This window comes from Triturus cristatus, chromosome 2_2 (assembly GCF_964204655.1).
Source record: "Triturus cristatus chromosome 2_2, aTriCri1.1, whole genome shotgun sequence".
Taxonomy (NCBI): domain Eukaryota; kingdom Metazoa; phylum Chordata; class Amphibia; order Caudata; family Salamandridae; genus Triturus; species Triturus cristatus.
In genome coordinates this window covers 947,251,358-947,275,870 of record NC_140582.1, presented here as the reverse complement: position 1 = coordinate 947,275,870, position 24,513 = coordinate 947,251,358, and positions in this window count along the sequence as shown.

Below are 24,513 nucleotides of genomic sequence, written 5' to 3'. Positions count from 1 at the left end.
ACCTCTGCCCAGTCCTTCGGACAAGCTCAGAGAATACCTATTACTACTCCAGCGATAAGCTTTAACGGCGAACCTTACGGATCCCTGGGACTTAAGACCAAAGTTTCACAGATAACCTTCGCTACCATACACACTCCTTTTATACCGAAAATATATCTCTAGTAGTAACACACGACGATGTCACTGATTTCGAACCCAGACAATGTGACGCGCAACTTCAATTGTCACACGTTTTTCCCCGCATACGTACAGGGCCAACAATCCCGTTTTTCCCGAGAGCAGCACTCACTTCCCTCTGCCCTACTACGGAACCGTCACCAGCTCCCCACGTTCCAGAAGCCGTACACACTACATAGAACTCAATACGACGACCTCAACATATAGTATTAGTACATATACCAACATCAACCAATAAACCAATGAATCAAAAGCCTATGTACAAGCAATCTATCAGATCAAGACAATAATCTAACCATCATACTGCTACCAGGAAACTGCTGCAGATTGGCGCATATAAATTCTCCCTACTTCCACGGACAGAGTAAATCCACAGTCGCACGCACATACACTCATCATACGCTAGTGCCCATCACACTAAAATTCACACTATTACTCTATCCACACTGAATACAGGAGAGAAACCTAAACCATTCTGCATCTAAAACGAGGTCAATGCGACCATAAAGAAATTGTCCTGAGTCATGATTTAAAACATAGGAAATACATCTGAAACTCAATAAATGACAAAGAAATAACCACCCGACACTGGAATTCAAACAGATGGTTGTTTATCTAAATTAGTTCAAATGAAAGTCAATCAATAGCAAAATCATTATTCTCATAGTTACCTATTCTAGCTAAATGGGTCAGGACAGGTCTCTCAGTAAAGTCTCTCGAGCTGCCGTCCTCAGCATAGGTTCAGGAAGAAGTGGCCTCAAAAATCCACAGACCCTCTCTAGCCTAGTAATATTTATAACAAAACTAGCGAAATAAAAGTAACAAACGAATTCTGAATGTCCGTTGAGCCGCTGAGCAGAGCGAGCAGGAAAGGATGTCACTTGGTAACATTTAGAAAACCTCCGCTCAGGAAAAATCACAAAAATAAAAAACACGGAAGAAGGAAACTCGAGTTTGCAAGCGATACATTTATGAATGCTCTTCCTTGGTACCATAGCAGAGCCACCGCAGATTTATCGTTGTTCATTGTGGGTTTATTTTTTTCCAAGGGCAATTGGAAACATGCCCGGAGCTGCTGTCCTCACGGAAACTTTTAAATCAGACAGAGGCTGTGGTCAGGTGACTTTCAACCATGTTCAGCAAGGCCTCTCGTCACATCTCAATCACTTGAGCGCAGGCTGTAAATAGCAGCCATCTTTGTTTAGGCCAAAACGGACCATCTTAATTAAAAGAAACACAAAACAATCATTACCACATCATAATGATTATACAGTGTTAATCCCCACTAATACCCTTATGTGTATGTAATTACCTAGCCGTCTGCAACACAAAGAAGCATTAGCACACGTTATTTTTAAAGCACAAACTCGAAACAAATAGCACTTTTGCGATACTCATTTAAGTAAATTGCACATATTATTAAGCAACATATATGCATTCCCACGTGTAGCTTCTCTCATTAGTAATGTTGGTTAATTAAGACTTTTAACGAAACTAATAATTAGTGATTACAAATTAGTAATTTTAATCATAACATATAAACAAAACTGGAGCTTAAAACTCAATAAATTTTCAACAGAATACTCTGCTCCAGCAATCCCCCATTTGGTGATATATTATCACCACAAAAACCAACCCAAAAAAAAAAAAATGTAGTCCCAATTTTTAGGAGAAATTGAAAATGTCTTTTATGACACAACATTAAACACCAGACTCTCTCACATCATCTCTCTTCGACTCCAAGTAAACACTCTCCCTCAATTCTTCTAATTCTATTTCTTGTGGGTCTCTCCTTGACCTCTTTTGTTTCTTTTTAGTATTTCCTCTAATTATTCTCTTTTTCCCTCCCCTGTTTTTACAACACAAACACCCCAATCTTAGTATCAATAAAGCAACAATTACACATGTCAATGGAAATAATATCCTACCAATAATGGTACTACCTATCTTAGCAATAAAACTCTTAACAGCAACTATCTTATTAGCTATTTTAGTCCAGATACTTTCAGCTTCCAGTGGTACTAATTCTTCATGCAAATCAGTAATATTTTTGATATAGACCTTCAGATCTTTGCTTTCGTCAGGAATGTAAGTGCAACAATGTTGAACTTTCAGCATTCCACAAACTCCACCCTCCTTGGCCAATAGAATATCAAGGGCAAGTCGATTTTGCATAGACATGGCACGTACGGCAATCATCTCCGTATTTACCAAAAAAAAACCTCCAGCGGTACTTGTCGATAAGCGATCCACCACTGTTGACAATTTCCGAATTCCATATGCATTTAAAGAAATTCCCACTGCTGGAATTAAAGCTCCAAAAATATCACCCACGATTTCTGACCAAGTTTCTCTCTTAAAACGTGTTAGTAAATTAATGTGTTCTACATCTTCTATCCTATCTATATGGAAAATCTTTGGAAAAACCAGGCCCACATAACACGTGCCATACCAATGGTCAGGCAACTTGTAATAAGCCTTGTTCCCACAAACATAATACACTCCTGGGAAAACTGGATCTTCTCCACCTTTAAAACCCCATCCTGTCGCAATGAAGTATGTATCATGACACTCACTAGTCCCAACAAAATAATTATCATATTGGGATCTCCTTCTGGTAATGCATAGTTTACCCTTCTGTGGTGCATCTAAAGCCAAAGTTGGACTGGCCCCATTCTTCAATTCCTTTCCCATCTCAATATCCCATATTGTCTCACTCACTTTATATTTCCCTGCCTTTTTATGCATGCTCATTCTCCTTTCCTCTACCATGTCTAGGAAAGCCTTCTCCTCTTCTTTCAAACTGCAAGTTAAATTGTTTCTAAAAATGTAATCTAATGTTAATTCTTCTTTCTCAATAAAAATCTCACCAAAAATGTTAGCTTCTTTAGCTGGATTCAACTTTTTGGTCATAGGCAATTGCCCAAAAATGTTATCTTTGTTAGACATCTCATAATCTATTTACCCTAACAAATAAAAAACACTACTTAGCACACTACATGAAATTCCATACGTGGCTGGTAAATGGTGATAAGTAACACCCTCTGAAACGGACGCAGGTAATTGCATACAAACGTAGCAATCCCTAACTTCCATTGTCTTTACGTATTCGTACAACAACTTTGAAAAAACATTGCTAGAAAAATCATTAATTGACCTATCTTTATGTATGTAAATGTTACTACTTCTAGTTGGAACTACTTTCTGTGAATCCTTCTCTATGTTAGTCACATTCTCAGTATGTATTCCAAAAGTATCTATTGTAACCCTAAAGGTAACTAATAAAGCTAGTACACCCCATAATAGCATTAATAATCCTATACAGCAGCAGCACATTCTACACCATCTTTTCAAGAAGGCACATCTACTTTGATTATTCTCTGTGTTAGCCATTTTACTACTTTGGCAGTGTCTTTTGACTTAGCCTCTTCTACTCCACTACTGAGTTTTTTAGAACTCTAGATTATTTCACACAGCTAATTTCAGATTTTCTCTTTTCACTTTTCTCCAAGTGACTCCTTTAGTTCACTCAATTTAGATTTTCATCACTTTTCACTTCTTCTTCAGCAACATCAAATTGTATCAGATCTTCAACAACATCCTGCGCATCCGACTCTTCTCCAATATCAGTCAGGATAACTTTCAGGATTCCAACAGTTTTCTCTTCAACTACTTCACGTATGGTCCCCTCTGGATTTCCTTGACTCTCTGCCTCTTCACCGTCAGACAGTGCCACATACGTCCATTCCGGTGACCTATACTTCTGGTTCGGTTTTCTGATTCTCTTGATCTCCTCTGGTTCTTTTGAGACCTTTTGTTTTTCACCTTTTGCTTGATTCTGACTAGCCACCTCGTTCACCTGTTCAGCTTTCGATGAATTTGCTCGTGTCAGTCTGTACCTCAGCCTCTTTATCCTGTTAGGCCAAAGATCTCCTCTTACAACCCTTTTTGGTCTCACTTCTTTATTATTTCTTTCTCCAATCCAAGTTCTCTTTCTCAGAACTCGACCCTCTGATTTCTCATTTTCACTCTCATCCGATTCTGTCTCATTTGCCTCTTGTTCTTCAACAATTTTCTTTTGCTCCACAGTCTTTTCCACCACCGATTGAGATTTCCCTAATTCTGTCCCTCCTCGGGTCTCCGACACGCAATCTTCTTGCTGTCTACTTGTCCCTTAACCTAGCTTATCAGGAATGTTCCCTACACCTCCTTGGGGGTCTTCCGCAATCTGTCCCTCCCTATCTTCTTCTGACCCTGTTTCTTCAGGTGTAATCTCAAGTGGATTTTCAACCTCTTCATCTGATTCAGGTGTAGTCTCTGTGGAATTGCTCTTTTCTCTTCTTTCTTCTCCACTGCTTGTTGGAACTTCAGGCACTCTTACAGAATCCGATCTCTCCTCTGAGACTCTCAATGTTTCTCTTGAAGCCTCTCTTGGAAAGAAAAAAGAATCACCTGACTCTCTTTCTCCTTCACCCCTTTCAGGATTCTTTTTTCTTCTTACTGGTTCAGTTTCTGCATCATCACTGGAATCTGACTCTTCAAAATACTCCTTACCAGTCCCATCCTTTGGATTTGGAACTCTAGAGTATGACTCGCATGAACCCAGTTCTTCACACCAGCACACTTCACTGCAGTTGTCGTAGTCAGAATGACTTGTCTTGGCCTTCCCCACCTTGGAACCAAGCAATTTCTTCTTCTGTGCACCTTAATCCTCACCCAGTCCCCTGGACTCAGATCATGGGCTTGCTTCTTCTCAAGTGTGGTAGCGTCTTCTCCAACCTGGTGAAACACAGAATGAACTGCGTCAGCCAGGCCTTTACAGTAATCCAAAATCATGTCATCAGTTATTGTCATCAACTTGTTGACAGGCACAAATGCATGTCTCATCGCACGTCCCATTAATATTTCGTGCGGACTCAACCCTGTGGTTCTATCTGGAGTAGACCTAATAGTCATCAGCACTAGAGGCAAGACATCAGGCCATTTCATTCCAGTGGCTAAACACATCTTACCAATTCGGTTTTTTATTGTGCCATTCATCTGTTCAACGACGCCAGAAGCCTCTGGTCTGTATGCACAATGTAGCTTCTGCTGTATGCTCAATGCTTCACAAATTAAACCCATGAGTTCATTGTAGAAGTGTCCACCTCTGTCAGACTCAATTGTCACTGGGAACCCGTACCTAGGAATCAACTCTCTTAACAGTAACTTTGCAACTGTTATTCCATCATTTCTCCTAGTCGGATAGGCCTCCACCCATCTTGAGAACAAACAGACTACCACTAGAACATACCTCAATCTGTTCACTTAGGGCATTTCAATGAAATCTATTTGCATTCTGGTAAAAGGACCTCCTTCTCTGCCTATTGTTCCTAGACTCACCACTGTCTTTTTCCCAGTATTGAACTGCTGACAAATCAAACATCTCTGACAGATGCTCTCTGCAATCAACCTGAACTTTGCATTGTACCAGGTTTGTTTAAAAGACCTAATCATTGCATCCCTTCCCAGATGTCCCTGGCCATGATACATTCTTGCCATTGTCGACAACATGGAATTAGGCATGACTGGTCTACCATCTCTATAGATCCAAACATGATCTGTCTCTCTTGGGGCACAACCTGCCTTAATCCAATCTCTCATTTCCTCATCTCCTGCCTCATCCTGCAACTGTTTCACTTCATCCCACGTTTCTAGGACATTAGTAAACATTACAGAACAAAAAGACATCTCCCTTTCTCGTGCCCTATTAATCGAATGATTGTTCTTTGCACAATACTGTGCTATGTCATTGGCAAAACGATTACCAAGAGTAACAAAATCATCTCCTTGTCCATGAGCAGCACACTTCACAACTGCTAACTCTTTAGGCAGCTGTATCGCCTCAAGCAACTTTCCAATCACTTCAGCATTCTTTATTGGAGTCCCACTCGACGTCAAAAAACCTCTCTGTAGCCAAAGCTGGCCAAAATCATGAACAACTCCAAATCCGTACTGACTATCAGTCATCACAGTCACTCTCAAATTTTTCCCAATTTTGCAAGCTTTTGTCAATGCCACCAATTCAGCCACTTGAGCAGATCTTACTCCTTTCAAAGGCGAAGCTTCCATAACTTCTGAAACCTTGCACACTGCATAGGCTGCACTCAGCACACCATCATCAGTTCTCAGACATGATCCATCCACAAACAGCACGTGATCACTCTCAGGCAATGGCAAATCTCTTATGTCTGGTCTGGGTTTTGTGCAGTAGTCAAGCACATCCAAACAATCATGATCAATATCATCTCCCACATTCACATTGTCAGCATCTGGTAACAACGTTGCTGGATTCACATTCACACATCTCTCAAGAGTCACATTTGATGCTCCCAGAATGATTTTCTCATATTTAGTCAACCGACTATGTGACATGTACTGAGTCCTGCTTCTTGTCAAAAGAATCGCCACATCATGAGGTACGAATACCCTTACAGGATATCCCATTATTATGCCCTCACTCTGTTCCAAGCTTCTGCATGTAGCAGCTACTGCTTTTAGACAACCTGGCAAACCCACAGCTACGGGGTCAAGTGTCGATGAGAAGTACGCAATTGGCCTTCTCAGTTGTCCATGTTTCTGAATTAACACTGAAAGTGCACATCCATTTCTCTCACTGCAATACAACTCAAACTCTTTCTCATAGTCTGGCATTCCCAAAGCAGGGGCTTCACACATTCTGCTCTTCAACTCCTCAAATGCTGCCATTTGTTCTCCATCCAGTTCCAATGGGTCTTTCACTTCACTTTTGGTCAGTCTAATCAGTGGCTTTGCTATCAGGGAGAAATTACTTATCCACTGACGACAATAACCCACCATCCCCAGAAACATCCTCACCTCTCTCTGGGTCATCGGGGCTCTCATTCCTCTGATAATTTTGATCCTGTCATCAGTCACCTTTCTCAGACCCTTTTCAATATTGTGTCCAAGATAATGCACCTCTTTCTTGCAAAATTGCAATTTGGCTGGAGATACCTTTAACCCTCCATCTGCCAGATGATTCAGTAAAGCTATGGTATCTACTTCACAAGCTTCACGTGTCTTCGATGCCACAAGTAAGTCATCGATATACTGCACTAGTACTGAGCTTTCAGGCATGATCAAACTCTCCAATGATTTTTTCAACAACTGATTGAATATCGAAGGACTCTCTGTATACCCCTGTGGGATACGACACCATGCTAAAATACGCTGTCCAAACCGAAATGCAAAAATCGGCTGGCTGTCATGATGCAATGGAATTGAAAAGAAAGCATGACACAAATCAATTACCGTGTACCACTCAGCATCATGAGGAATCTGATACAAAATCACTGAAGGATTTGGCACAATGGGACAACATGCCACCACAATTTTGTTAACCTTTCTCAAATCTTGTACAATCCTGAACTTTCCATTAGGTTTCTTTAGCCCAATTATCGGTGAATTACACGGGCTACTCAGTAACTCTCTCAAAACACCCTGTTGAATCATCTTGTCAATTATGGGAGTTATTCCCTCAATTATCTCCGGTGTCAATCTGTACTGAGGAATATTAGGATAAACAATCCCCTCTTTCACTGAAATCTTCACTGGATCTACATTATTCATCAATCCCACATCTTCTCCAGTAAAATCCCAAACTGCTGTTTTCACTGTGTGTCTCAACTCCTGAGGCAAATCATCTGGATTAAACACAGCATATGTACCAACAATCTCACTCTCTCTATTATCTAGAGTCATCCGGTACAAAACATCCTCATCTGGTGTCTCAAAAGCTATTCCATCCGGAGTACAGAAAATTGTACAATTCATCTTGCACAATAGGTCCCTACCTAACAAGTTCACTGGACTAGTGTCACAGACTACAAACCTGTGCATGTCTGAAAATTTCCCTATTCTTACCCTTACTGGTTCGGTAAGACGAGTCGTAATCTGTGTATTGGCTACACCAACCACTTGGATTGCTTCGTCCGAGAGAGGAAGATTTCTAATATCTGTTGACCTGACAGTTGATCTCGTCGCTCCTGTGTCTACCAAAAAAGTAACACTCTCCCCATTTATTTTCCCATCTACAAATGGTCCTGCCTGGTCTATTTCTAGAGTTGCACCAAGTATGCACTCTTCCTCCTCTCTTCGGCACCGTCAATAGTCCCCTTCAGACTCACTCCCCTCATTCTTTAACCAGTACTGCTGTACCAGGTTAGAACGTCTCGGTTTGTTTACCTGCTCATCATTGTAGAATCCTGAGTCCTGGATATACTTTTGGGACCCTCTATTCTGCGGCAAGGGCGGTTTTGGCTCTTGGCTCTGCTGTCTGACAACCTTCTGCTGTTGCTGCTGATGATTACACCCCTCGTTCTGCACCTGTTGATTTAAGGGTTTATTTTCATTACTCACTAATGGTGGATTGGTACACTCGGATCTCCAATGCCCCAATTGTCCACAGTTGTGACAAGGGAACTTTTTCTTCGCTTCTTCTAGATTCCCCTTCCCTTTCCCTGCATATCTGGGTCTATTTCCTGGATTATTCGCTTGTTCCACCATCTGTGCTTCTTGTCTTTCAGCCACCTTCACCTATGCCCACATTGCCTTCTCTTTCAGCTTTCTCTGTTTTGCCTCAATTTCATCACTGAAGTACTTTGCATGTCTCAAGATTTCATCAATCTTCTTACTCTGCCAATCAACTGTATGCTCACGTATTCTTTCACTGATTTCAGGTCTCAGGCCATATACAAATCTGTATACAAAATGACTCAAATCCTTGTCACCCAGGTGTTCATCTCCACTGAACTGTTTAAAAGCCAGTATCAGCCTTTCGTAAAAAGCATGAACTGATTCTTTTGCTTCCTGATGTGTTCGATCTATCTTAACCCAGTCTGTCTCTTTCGGGGGTACCTTATTTTTCAGGAACACAATTACCTGATCATATTTCTTCATAACCTCTGGATCTGGTGCTCCTGTTTTCGGATCTCTTGGATACTCCTTTGCAGCCCAATCTACAACTATTTTACACTCTGCCCACAAGTCTGCTGGAACAATTATATCAAACAGACTATTCAGGTCAATCCACAGCACTTTTGACAATTTCACAAACCTGTCTACCTGCCTATACCACTCGACGGGCTTTTCTCTCAGTCAAGGGAAATAATTTGTAAATGACAAAATATCCTGTCTAGTCCATGGGACATGTACATATCCTCCTCCAGGAATCTCTCTCATAGGATAAGCATCCACTGTTTTCTCTTTTTCTCTCATGGGAAAAGCTGAGTAAGTCCTGTCCACTGAATCTTCCCTTTTCTTGTACCACCTATCCTTCCATTTTTCCACATCACCCCATTTTCGCAATAAGGCAATCATTTCCTTAATCTGTCCTGTTCTGCCAGCACCATTTAGATTCTCAATATCCTTGTCAGAGAAATCCACCCTGTAAGGTTTCTGCAAAGCTTTCACCTTATCCATGTCAACTCCTTGTTCACTCGCTATTGCTCTTAGCCTGTCATGTGTACTCTTAGCCCTCCAGGTGATACTCTTGCACATAAATAACAACTCTCCATCATGATGGGTTTTCAACATTTCTGTAGGAATTGTTCCTGCAATAAGCTCCTCCAATTCTATGCGCAACCTGGCTACATCAATTGCCTGTGAATCTTTATCCTTCTTTTGAAGAACTTTCAACCAATCATTCAAATCTTCAGCTGTTATTTCAGTAGACTTTTTCACTGCACCCACTTGTTCTGCCATCCTCTGTGGTTCCAAAATCGTTCCCCCCAAACAACCAGTATTCAATCCTGAATTAGGCTGTACGTCTAATCCTCCACTACATGTGTCATGTCTCGACTGCCTCAAATTATTTTCCCCCGTCCTCATTCTTGATTCCTCCAAAGTGCAAGAACCAACCAAACCATTTCCAACATAGGGAACTGTCAAACCATTTTCACCCATTCTTTGCTTATCAAAAATAGGCACAACCGGACCTATCGTTACAGGCACTGTAACAGCTTCTAGATTTTTCGTCAGCTCTCTAATTTTCTCAGTCAGCTCAGATGTGGTTCTGGCTAATTCTCTTGTTTTCTCGTCACTGACTTGATTCTCTCTCTCTCGCTCTCTCTCTCTCTCCCTTTCCGTGAAAGAGCTATCACTTTTCAGATCAGGTGTCATAACCTCAGTTTTCACAATTCGCAAAGTATCTCTTATTGGAGTAGCAACTGGCGTGCTCTCCTCTGGTTCTGGTCTATATGGAGGTGGTCTCTTATAAATCATGTCATCCAAGACCTCATCCTCGTAATCATTAGGCCCATACCTTCTCACTTCTGTATCAGGCACCCTTTCTGTAGCCTTCCTCTCTTCCTTCTTATCAACTGTCCTCATAGGATATAATCCCTCTGACATACTAGCATCTCGCCATCTCCTCATTCGATCATGATGAGTCTCATGATCATATTTCCTCCCGAACATGTACCTATAATTGCGTCCACTCCTCTGCTTTTCTCGCTCATGCACCTCATCTTCCCATTCCACCAACGCCTCGAACTGTGTCGGCCTTGGTCTAGGCTCTAGACACATCATTTTTTCCCGTAAATTTCTCAACACGGCCAGATTAAATGAACCATGTTCCGGGAACGCTAGAACACCATCCTCCTTAGTGTACTTAGCCCAGTTATCTAACCATATACAGGTATGATACCCATATTTCGCTACCATGAAGGATGCAGGAGTTCTTGTCGGAGGTAGCAATTCACCCTCTCTAGTTATGTTTTTATCCTTGTCGAACCACCTTTTAATTTTACCGAACAAGGATTTCTTCTTCTTTTCCTCAGGTTGGTAATACATTTTAACGTTTACCAATATTCTCTAGTCCCTTCCGCAACTGTATGATCTTTTGTCCAATAACAGCGCGACTCACACCAACGCACCAATCCTGGAGCATCTACGTCACCCTGTACTCCTTCCAATCCCTGCGCGGCTCACACTAACGCACCAATCCCAGCGCGAGCACTGTTCTGATGCACTACCCAATCACAGCACGGTCTGTATGACGTCAGTGGTCGCTGCAGTCGCTTCTGCTCCGTCTCCTGTCACTCGTCTACCCCTCCTTTACAAAGCCTTCTCAGTAGACTTCGTTTCAGATTCTACAAAATCTATTAGTTACAACATATAAACATCTCCATTGTCTGCTTCGCTAACCACAGAATAGTAAAGAAATTCTTTCTCACCAGAATCCCGCTTCTCTCTAGAACAGCGCTTACCTCTGCTCCACTACGGAATAATTACTTTCGTTGACACAGTATCACATCCCTCTACTCTGCCCTTCTAACATGCATCCATTAACTGTTTCCTCTAGGACTGCTCCAAAGAGTCTTACAATCAACTAAATGCTCATACATTCACGCACTTTCACACCAGAAAATGTAGCACATGCACACAGAATCCTGCCTTTCCCGAGAACAGCGAACAGTCTGTCCCACTACAGAATTATAACACACGTTAACCAAGCAGCGCTTACCTCTGCCCAGTCCTTCGGACAAGCTCAGAGAATACCTATTACTACTCCAGCGATAAGCTTTAACGGCGAACCTTACGGATCCCTGGGACTTAAGACCAAAGTTTCACAGATAACCTTCGCTACCATACACACTCCTTTTATACCGAAAATATATCTCTAGTAGTAACACACGACAATGTCACTGATTTCGAACCCAGACAATGTGACGCGCAACTTCAATTGTCACACGTTTTTCCCCGCATACGTACAGGGCCAACAATCCCGTTTTTCCCGAGAGCAGCACTCACTTCCCTCTGCCCTACTACGGAACCGTCACCAGCTCCCCACGTTCCAGAAGCCGTACACACTACATAGAACTCAATACGACGACCTCAACATATAGTATTAGTACATATACCAACATCAACCAATAAACCAATGAATCAAAAGCCTATGTACAAGCAATCTATCAGATCAAGACAATAATCTAACCGTCATACTGCTACCAGGAAACTGCTGCAGATCGGCGCATATAAATTCTCCCTACTTCCACGGACAGAGTAAATCCACAGTCGCACGCACATACACTCATCATACGCTAGGGCCCATCACACTAAAATTCACACTATTACTCTATCCACACTGAATACAGGAGAGAAACCTAAACCATTCTGCATCTAAAACGAGGTCAATGCGACCATAAAGAAATTGTCCTGAGTCATGATTTAAAACATAGGAAATACATCTGAAACTCAATAAATGACAAAGAAATAACCACCCGACACTGGAATTCAAACAGATGGTTGTTTATCTAAATTAGTTCAAATGAAAGTCAATCAATAGCAAAATCATTATTCTCATAGTTACCTATTCTAGCTAAATGGGTCAGGACAGGTCTCTCAGTAAAGTCTCTCGAGCTGCCGTCCTCAGCATAGGTTCAGGAAGAAGTGGCCTCAAAAATCCACAGACCCTCTCTAGCCTAGTAATATTTATAACAAAACTAGCGAAATAAAAGTAACAAACGAATTCTGAATGTCCGTTGAGCCGCTGAGCAGAGCGAGCAGGAAAGGATGTCACTTGGTAACATTTAGAAAACCACCGCTCAGGAAAAATCACAAAAATAAAAAACACGGAAGAAGGAAACTCGAGTTTGCAAGCGATACATTTATGAATGCTCTTCCTTGGTACCATAGCAGAGCCACCGCAGATTTATCGTTGTTCATTGTGGGTTTATTTTTTTCCAAGGGCAATTGGAAACATGCCCGGAGCTGCTGTCCTCACGGAAACTTTTAAATCAGACAGAGGCTGTGGTCAGGTGACTTTCAACCATGTTCAGCAAGGCCTCTCGTCACATCTCAATCACTTGAGCGCAGGCTGTAAATAGCAGCCATCTTTGTTTAGGCCAAAACGGACCATCTTAATTAAAAGAAACACAAAACAATCATTACCACATCATAATGATTATACAGTGTTAATCCCCACTAATACCCTTATGTGTATGTAATTACCTAGCCGTCTGCAACACAAAGAAGCATTAGCACACGTTATTTTTAAAGCACAAACTCGAAACAAATAGCACTTTTGCGATACTCATTTAAGTAAATTGCACATATTATTAAGCAACATATATGCATTCCCACGTGTAGCTTCTCTCATTAGTAATGTTGGTTAATTAAGACTTTTAACGAAACTAATAATTAGTGATTACAAATTAGTAATTTTAATCATAACATATAAACAAAACTGGAGCTTAAAACTCAATAAATTTTCAACAGAAAACTCTGCTCCAGCAATCCCCCATTTGGTGATATATTATCACCACAAAAACCAACCCCAAAAAAAAAAATGTAGTCCCAATTTTTAGGAGAAATTGAAAATGTCTTTTATGACACAACATTAAACACCAGACTCTCTCACATCATCTCTCTTCGACTCCAAGTAAACACTCTCCCTCAATTCTTCTAATTCTATTTCTTGTGGGTCTCTCCTTGACCTCTTTTGTTTCTTTTCAGTATTTCCTCTAATTATTCTCTTTTTCCCTCCCCTGTTTTTACAACACAAACACCCCAATCTTAGTATCAATAAAGCAACAATTACACATGTCAATGGAAATAATATCCTACCAATAATGGTACTACCTATCTTAGCAATAAAACTCTTAACAGCAACTATCTTATTAGCTATTTTAGTCCAGATACTTTCAGCTTCCAGTGGTACTAATTCTTCATGCAAATCAGTAATATTTTTGATATAGACCTTCAGATCTTTGCTTTCGTCAGGAATGTAAGTGCAACAATGTTGAACTTTCAGCATTCCACAAACTCCACCCTCCTTGGCCAATAGAATATCAAGGGCAAGTCGATTTTGCATAGACATGGCACGTACGGCAATCATCTCCGTATTTACCAAAAAAAACCCTCCAGCGGTACTTGTCGATAAGCGATCCACCACTGTTGACAATTTCCGAATTCCATATGCATTTAAAGAAATTCCCACTGCTGGAATTAAAGCTCCAAAAATATCACCCACGATTTCTGACCAAGTTTCTCTCTTAAAACGTGTTAGTAAATTAATGTGTTCTACATCTTCTATCCTATCTATATGGAAAATCTTTGGAAAAACCAGGCCCACATAACACGTGCCATACCAATGGTCAGGCAACTTGTAATAAGCCTTGTTCCCACAAACATAATACACTCCTGGGAAAACTGGATCTTCTCCACCTTTAAAACCCCATCCTGTCGCAATGAAGTATGTATCATGACACTCACTAGTCCCAACAAAATAATTATCATATTGGGATCTCCTTCTGGTAATGCATAGTTTACCCTTCTGTGGTGCATCTAAAGCCAAAGTTGGACTGGCCCCATTCTTCAATTCCTTTCCCATCTCAATATCCCATATTGTCTCACTCACTTTATATTTCCCTGCCTTTTTATGCATGCTCATTCTCCTTTCCTCTACCATGTCTAGGAAAGCCTTCTCCTCTTCTTTCAAACTGCAAGTTAAATTGTTTCTAAAAATGTAATCTAATGTTAATTCTTCTTTCTCAATAAAAATCTCACCAAAAATGTTAGCTTCTTTAGCTGGATTCAACTTTTTGTTCATAGGCAATTGCCCAAAAATGTTATCTTTGTTAGACATCTCATAATCTATTTACCCTAACAAATAAAAAACACTACTTAGCACACTACATGAAATTCCATACGTGGCTGGTAAATGGTGATAAGTAACACCCTCTGAAACGGACGCAGGGAATTGCATACAAACGTAGCAATCCCTAACTTCCATTGTCTTTACGTATTCGTACAACAACTTTGAAAAAACATTGCTAGAAAAATCATTAATTGACCTATCTTTATGTATGTAAATGTTACTACTTCTAGTTGGAACTACTTTCTGTGAATCCTTCTCTATGTTAGTCACATTCTCAGTATGTATTCCAAAAGTATCTATTGTAACCCTAAAGGTAACCAATAAAGCTAGTACACCCCATAATAGCATTAATAATCCTATACAGCAGCAGCACATTCTACACCATCTTTTCAAGAAGGCACATCTACTTTGATTATTCTCTGTGTTAGCCATTTTACTACTTTGGCAGTGTCTTTTGACTTAGCCTCTTCTACTCCACTACTGAGTTTTTTAGAACTCTAGATTATTTCACACAGCTAATTTCAGATTTTCTCTTTTCACTTTTCTCCAAGTGACTCCTTTAGTTCACTCAATTTGGATTTTCATCACTTTTCACTTCTTCTTCAGCAACATCAAATTGTATCAGATCTTCAACAACATCCTGCGCATCCGACTCTTCTCCAATATCAGTCAGGATAACTTTCAGGATTCCAACAGTTTTCTCTTCAACTACTTCACGTATGGTCCCCTCTGGATTTCCTTGACTCTCTGCCTCTTCACCTTCAGACAGTGCCACATACGTCCATTCCGGTGACCTATACTTCTGGTTCGGTTTTCTGATTCTCTTGATCTCCTCTGGTTCTTTTGAGACCTTTTGTTTTTCACCTTTTGCTTGATTCTGACTAGCCACCTCGTTCACCTGTTCAGCTTTCGATGAATTTGCTCGTGTCAGTCTGTACCTCAGCCTCTTTATCCTGTTAGGCCAAAGATCTCCTCTTACAACCCTTTTTGGTCTCACTTCTTTATTATTTCTTTCTCCAATCCAAGTTCTCTTTCTCAGAACTCGACCCTCTGATTTCTCATTTTCACTCTCATCCGATTCTGTCTCATTTGCCTCTTGTTCTTCAACAATTTTCTTTTGCTCCACGGTCTTTTCCACCACGATTGAGATTTCCCTAATTCTGTCCCTCCTCGGGTCTCCGACACGCAATCTTCTTGCTGTCTACTTGTCCCTTAACCTAGCTTATCAGGAATGTTCCCTACACCTCCTTGGGGGTCTTCCGCAATCTGTCCCTCCCTATCTTCTTCTGACCCTGTTTCTTCAAGTGGATTTTCAACCTCTTCATCTGATTCAGGTGTAGTCTCTGTGGAATTGCTCTTTTCTCTTCTTTCTTCTCCACTGCTTGTTGGAACTTCAGGCACTCTTACAGAATCCGATCTCTCCTCTGAGACTCTCAATGTTTCTCTTGAAGCCTCTCTTGGAAAGAAAAAAGAATCACCTGACTCTCTTTCTCCTTCACCCCTTTCAGGATTCTTTTTTCTTCTTACTGGTTCAGTTTCTGCATCATCACTGGAATCTGACTCTTCAAAATACTCCTTACCAGTCCCATCCTTTGGATTTGGAACTCTAGAGTATGACTCGCATGAACCCAGTTCTTCACACCAGCACACTTCACTGCAGTTGTCGTAGTCAGAATGACTTGTCTTGGCCTTCCCCACCTTGGAACCAAGCAATTTCTTCTTCTGTGCACCTTAATCCTCACCCAGTCCCCTGGACTCAGATCATGGGCTTGCTTCTTCTCAAGTGTGGTAGCGTCTTCTCCAACCTGGTGAAACACAGAATGAACTGCGTCAGCCAGGCCTTTACAGTAATCCAAAATCATGTCATCAGTTATTGTCATCAACTTGTTGACAGGCACAAATGCATGTCTCATCGCACGTCCCATTAATATTTCGTGCGGACTCAACCCTGTGGTTCTATCTGGAGTAGACCTAATAGTCATCAGCACTAGAGGCAAGACATCAGGCCATTTCATTCCAGTGGCTAAACACATCTTACCAATTCGGTTTTTTATTGTGCCATTCATCTGTTCAACGACGCCAGAAGCCTCTGGTCTGTATGCACAATGTAGCTTCTGCTGTATGCTCAATGCTTCACAAATTAAACCCATGAGTTCATTGTAGAAGTGTCCACCTCTGTCAGACTCAATTGTCACTGGGAACCCGTACCTAGGAATCAACTCTCTTAACAGTAACTTTGCAACTGTTATTCCATCATTTCTCCTAGTCGGATAGGCCTCCACCCATCTTGAGAACAAACAGACTACCACTAGAACATACCTCAATCTGTTCACTTGGGGCATTTCAATGAAATCTATTTGCATTCTGGTAAAAGGACCTCCTTCTCTGCCTATTGTTCCTAGACTCACCACTGTCTTTTTCCCAGTATTGAACTGCTGACAAATCAAACATCTCTGACAGATGCTCTCTGCAATCAACCTGAACTTTGCATTGTACCAGGTTTGTTTAAAAGACCTAATCATTGCATCCCTTCCCAGATGTCCCTGGCCATGATACATTCTTGCCATTGTCGACAACATGGAATTAGGCATGACTGGTCTACCATCTCTATAGATCCAAACATGATCTGTCTCTCTTGGGGCACAACCTGCCTTAATCCAATCTCTCATTTCCTCATCTCCTGCCTCACCCTGCAACTGTTTCACTTCATCCCACGTTTCTAGGACATTAGTAAACATTACAGAACAAAAAGACATCTCCCTTTCTCGTGCCCTATTAATCGAATGATTGTTCTTTGCACAATACTGTGCTATGTCATTGGCAAAACGATTACCAAGAGTAACAAAATCATCTCCTTGTCCATGAGCAGCACACTTCACAACTGCTAACTCTTTAGGCAGCTGTATCGCCTCAAGCAACTTTCCAATCACTTCAGCATTCTTTATTGGAGTCCCACTCGACATCAAAAAACCTCTCTGTAGCCAAAGCTGGCCAAAATCATGAACAACTCCAAATCCGTACTGACTATCAGTCATCACAGTCACTCTCAAATTTTTCCCAATTTTGCAAGCTTTTGTCAATGCCACCAATTCAGCCACTTGAGCAGATCTTACTCCTTTCAAAGGCGAAGCTTCCATAACTTCTGAAACCTTGCACACTGCATAGGCTGCACTCAGCACACCATCATCAGTTCTCAGACATGATCCATCCACAAACAGCATGTGATCACTCTCAGGCAATGGCAAATCTCTTATGTCTGGTCTGGGTTTTGTGCAGTAGTCAAGCACATCCAAACAATCATGATCAATATCATCTCCCACATTCACATTGTCAGCATCTGGTAACAACGTTGCTGGATTCACATTCACACATCTCTCAAGAGTCACATTTGATGCTCCCAGAATGATTTTCTCATATTTAGTCAACCGACTATGTGACATGTACTGAGTCCTGCTTCTTGTCAAAAGAATCGCCACATCATGAGGTACGAATACCCTTACAGGATATCCCATTATTATGCCCTCACTCTGTTCCAAGCTTCTGCATGTAGCAGCTACTGCTTTTAGACAACCTGGCAAACCCACAGCTACGGGGTCAAGTGTCGATGAGAAGTACGCAATTGGCCTTCTCAGTTGTCCATGGTTCTGAATTAACACTGAAAGTGCACATCCATTTCTCTCACTGCAATACAACTCAAACTCTTTCTCATAGTCTGGCATTCCCAAAGCAGGGGCTTCACACATTCTGCTCTTCAACTCCTCAAATGCTGCCATTTGTTCTCCATCCAGTTCCAATGGGTCTTTCACTTCACTTTTGGTCAGTCTAATCAGTGGCTTTGCTATCAGGGAGAAATTACTTATCCACTGACGACAATAACCCACCATCCCCAGAAACATCCTCACCTCTCTCTGGGTCATCGGGGCTCTCATTCCTCTGATAATTTTGATCCTGTCATCAGTCACCTTTCTCAGACCCTTTTCAATATTGTGTCCAAGATAATGCACCTCTTTCTTGCAAAATTGCAATTTGGCTGGAGATACCTTTAACCCTCCATCTGCCAGATGATTCAGTAAAGCTATGGTATCTACTTCACAAGCTTCACGTGTCTTCGATGCCACAAGTAAGTCATCGATATACTGCACTAGTACTGAGCTTTCAGGCATGATCAAACTCTCCAATGATTTTTTCAACAACTGATTGAATATCGAAGGACTCTCTGTATACCCCTGTGGGATACGACACCATGCTAAAATACGCTGTCCAAACCGAAATGCAAAAATCGGCTGGCTGTCATGATGCAATGGAATTGAAAAGAAAGCATGACACAAATCAATTACCGTGTACCACTCAGCATCATGAGGAATCTGATACAAAATCACTGAAGGATTTGGCACAATGGGACAACATGCCACCACAATTTTGTTAACCTTTCTCAAATCTTGTACAATCCTGAACTTTCCATTAGGTTTCTTTAGCCCAATTATCGGTGAATTACACGGGCTACTCAGTAACTCTCTCAAAACACCCTGTTGAATCATCTTGTCAATTATGGGAGTTATTCCCTCAATTATCTCCGGTGTCAATCTGTACTGAGGAATATTAGGATAAACAATCCCCTCTTTCACTGAAATCTTCACTGGATCTACATTATTCATCAATCCCACATCTTCTCCAGTAAAATCCCAAACTGCTGTTTTCACTGTGTGTCTCAACTCCTGAGGCAAATCATCTGGATTAAACACAGCATATGTACCAACAATCTCACTCTCTCTATTATCTAGAGTCATCCGGTACAAAACATCCTCATCTGGTGTCTCAAAAGCTATTCCATCCGGAGTACAGAAAATTGTACAATTCATCTTGCACAATAGGTCCCTACCTAACAAGTTCACTGGACTAGTGTCACAGACTACAAACCTGTGCATGTCTGAAAATGTCCCTATTCTTACCCTTACTGGTTCGGTAAGACGAGTCGTAATCTGTGTATTGGCTACACCAACCACTTGGATTGCTTCGTCCGAGAGAGGAAGATTTCTAATATCTGTTGACCTGACAGTTGATCTCGTCGCTCCTGTGTCTACCAAATAAGTAACACTCTCCCCATTTATTTTCCCATCTACAAATGGTCCTGCCTGGTCTATTTCTAGAGTTGCACCAAGTATGCACTCTTCCTCCTCTCTTCGGCACCGTCAATAGTCCCCTTCAGACTCACTCCCCTCATTCTTTAACCAGTACTGCTGTACCAGGTTAGAACGTCTCGGTTTGTTTACCTGCTCATCATTGTAGAATCCTGAGTCCTGGATATACTTTTGGGACCCTCTATTCTGCGGCAAGGGCGGTTTTGGCTCTTGGCTCTGCTGTCTGACAACCTTCTGCTGTTGCTGCTGATGATTACACCCCTCGTTCTGCACCTGTTGATTTAAGGGTTTATTTTCATTACTCACTAATGGTGGATTGGTACACTCGGATCTCCAATGCCCCAATTGTCCACAGTTGTGACAAGGGAACTTTTTCTTCGCTTCTTCTAGATTCCCCTTCCCTTTCCCTGCATATCTGGGTCTATTTCCTGGATTATTCGCTTGTTCCACCATCTGTGCTTCTTGTCTTTCAGCCACCTTCACCTGTGCCCACATTGCCTTCTCTTTCAGCTTTCTCTGTTTTGCCTCAATTTCATCACTGAAGTACTTTGCATGTCTCAAGATTTCATCAATCTTCTTACTCTGCCAATCAACTGTATGCTCACGTATTCTTTCACTGATTTCAGGTCTCAGGCCATATACAAATCTGTATACAAAATGACTCAAATCCTTGTCACCCAGGTGTTCATCTCCACTGAACTGTTTAAAAGCCAGTATCAGCCTTTCGTAAAAAGCATGAACTGATTCTTTTGCTTCCTGATGTGTTCGATCTATCTTAACCCAGTCTGTCTCTTTCGGGGGTACCTTATTTTTCAGGAACACAATTACCTGATCATATTTCTTCATAACCTCTGGATCTGGTGCTCCTGTTTTCGGATCTCTTGGATACTCCTTTGCAGGCCAATCTACAACTATTTTACACTCTGCCCACAAGTCTGCTGGAACAATTATATCAAACAGACTATTCAGGTCAATCCACAGCACTTTTGACAATTTCACAAACCTGTCTACCTGCCTATACCACTCGACGGGCTTTTCTCTCAGTCAAGGGAAATAATTTGTAAATGACAAAATATCCTGTCTAGTCCATGGGACATGTACATATCCTCCTCCAGGAATCTCTCTCATAGGATAAGCATCCACTGTTTTCTCTTTTTCTCTCATGGGAAAAGCTGAGTAAGTCCTGTCCACTGAATCTTCCCTTTTCTTGTACCACCTATCCTTCCATTTTTCCACATCACCCCATTTTCGCAATAAGGCAATCATTTCCTTAATCTGTCCTGTTCTGCCAGCACCATTTAGATTCTCAATATCCTTGTCAGAGAAATCCACCCTGTAAGGTTTCTGCAAAGCTTTCACCTTATCCATGTCAACTCCTTGTTCACTCGCTATTGCTCTTAACCTGTCATGTGTACTCTTAGCCCTCCAGGTGATACTCTTGCACATAAATAACAACTCTCCATCATGATGGGTTTTCAACATTTCTGTAGGAATTGTTCCTGCAATAAGCTCCTCCAATTCTATGCGCAACCTGGCTACATCAATTGCCTGTGAATCTTTATCCTTCTTTTGAAGAACTTTCAACCAATCATTCAAATCTTCAGCTGTTATTTCAGTAGACTTTTTCACTGCACCCACTTGTTCTGCCATCCTCTGTGGTTCCAAAATCGTTCCCCCCAAACAACCAGTATTCAATCCTGAATTAGGCTGTACGTCTAATCCTCCACTACATGTGTCATGTCTCGACTGCCTCAAATTATTTTCCCCCGTCCTCATTCTTGATTCCTCCAAAGTGCAAGAACCAACCAAACCATTTCCAACATAGGGAACTGTCAAACCATTTTCACCCATTCTTTGCTTATCAAAAATAGGCACAACCGGACCTATCGTTACAGGCACTGTAACAGCTTCTAGATTTTTCGTCAGCTCTCTAATTTTCTCAGTCAGCTCAGATGTGGTTCTGGCTAATTCTCTTGTTTTCTCGTCACTGACTTGATTCTCTCTCTCTCGCTCTCTCTCTCTCTCCCTTTCCGTGAAAGAGCTATCACTTTTCAGATCAGGTGTCATAACCTCAGTTTTCACAATTCGCAAAGTATCTCTTATTGGAGTAGCAACTGGCGTGCTCTCCTCTGGTTCTGGTCTATATGGAGGTGGTCTCTTATAAATCATGTCATCCAAGACCTCATCCTCGTAATCATTAGGCCCATACCTTCTCACTTCTGTATCAGGCACCCTTTCTGTAGCCTTCCTCTCTTCCTTCTTATCAACTGTCCTCATAGGATATAATCCCTCTGACATACTAGCATCTCGCCATCTCCTCATTCGATCATGATGAGTCTCACGATCATATTTCCTCCCGAACATGTACCTATAATTGCGTCCACTCCTCTGCTTTTCTCGCTCATGCACCTCATCTTCCCATTCCACCAACGCCTCGAACTGTGTCGGCCTTGGTCTAGGCTCTAGACACATCATTTTTTCCCGTAAATTTCTCAACACGGCCAGATTAAATGAACCATGTTCCGGGAACGCTAGAACACCATCCTCCTTAGTGTACTTAGCCCAGTTATCTAACCATATACAGGTATGATACCCATATTTCGCTACCATGAAGGATGCAGGAGTTCTTGTCGGAGGTAGCAATTCACCCTCTCTAGTTATTATGTTTTTATCCTTGTCGAACCACCTTTTAATTTTACCGAACAAGGATTTCTTCTTCTTTTCCTCAGGTTGGTAATACATTTTAACGTTTACCAATATTCTCTAGTCCCTTCCGCAACTGTACGATCTTTTGTCCAATAACAGCGCGACTCACACCAACGCACCAATCCTGGAGCATCTACGTCACCCTGTACTCCTTCCAATCCCTGCGCGGCTCACACTAACGCACCAATCCCAGCGCGAGCACTGTTCTGATGCACTACCCAATCACAGCGCGGTCTGTATGACGTCAGTGGTCGCTGCAGTCGCTTCTGCTCCGTCTCCTGTCACTCGTCTACCCCTCCTTTACAAAGCCTTCTCAGTAGACTTCGTTTCAGATTCTACAAAATCTATTAGTTACAACATATAAACATCTCCATTGTCTGCTTCGCTAACCACAGAATAGTAAAGAAATTCTTTCTCACCAGAATCCCGCTTCTCTCTAGAACAGCGCTTACCTCTGCTCCACTACGGAATAATTACTTTCGTTGACACAGTAGCACATCCCTCTACTCTGCCCTTCTAACATGCATCCATTAACTGTTTCCTCTAGGACTGCTCCAAAGAGTCTTACAATCAACTAAATGCTCATACATTCACGCACTTTCACACCAGAAAATGTAGCACATGCACACAGAATCCTGCCTTTCCCGAGAACAGCGAACAGTCTGTCCCACTACAGAATTATAACACACGTTAACCAAGCAGCGCTTACCTCTGCCCAGTCCTTCGGACAAGCTAGGAGAATACCTATTACTACTCCAGCGATAAGCTTTAACGGCGAACCTTACGGATCCCTGGGACTTAAGACCAAAGTTTCACAGATAACCTTCGCTACCATACACACTCCTTTTATACCGAAAATATATCTCTAGTAGTAACACACGACGATGTCACTGATTTCGAACCCAGACAATGTGACGCGCAACTTCAATTGTCACACGTTTTTCCCCGCATACGTACAGGGCCAACAATCCCGTTTTTCCCGAGAGCAGCACTCACTTCCCTCTGCCCTACTACGGAACCGTCACCAGCTCCCCACGTTCCAGAAGCCGTACACACTACATAGAACTCAATACGACGACCTCAACATATAGTATTAGTACATATACCAACATCAACCAATAAACCAATGAATCAAAAGCCTATGTACAAGCAATCTATCAGATCAAGACAATAATCTAACCATCATACTGCTACCAGGAAACTGCTGCAGATCGGCGCATATAAATTCTCCCTACTTCCACGGACAGAGTAAATCCACAGTCGCACGCACATACACTCATCATACGCTAGGGCCCATCACACTAAAATTCACACTATTACTCTATCCACACTGAATACAGGAGAGAAACCTAAACCATTCTGCATCTAAAACGAGGTCAATGCGACCATAAAGAAATTGTCCTGAGTCATGATTTAAAACATAGGAAATACATCTGAAACTCAATAAATGACAAAGAAATAACCACCCGACACTGGAATTCAAACAGATGGTTGTTTATCTAAATTAGTTCAAATGAAAGTCAATCAATAGCAAAATCATTATTCTCATAGTTACCTATTCTAGCTAAATGGGTCAGGACAGGTCTCTCAGTAAAGTCTCTCGACCTGCCGTCCTCAGCATAGGTTCAGGAAGAAGTGGCCTCAAAAATCCACAGACCCTCTCTAGCCTAGTAATATTTATAACAAAACTAGCGAAATAAAAGTAACAAACGAATTCTGAATGTCCGTTGAGCCGCTGAGCAGAGCGAGCAGGAAAGGATGTCACTTGGTAACATTTAGAAAACCTCCGCTCAGGAAAAATCACAAAAATAAAAAACACGGAAGAAGGAAACT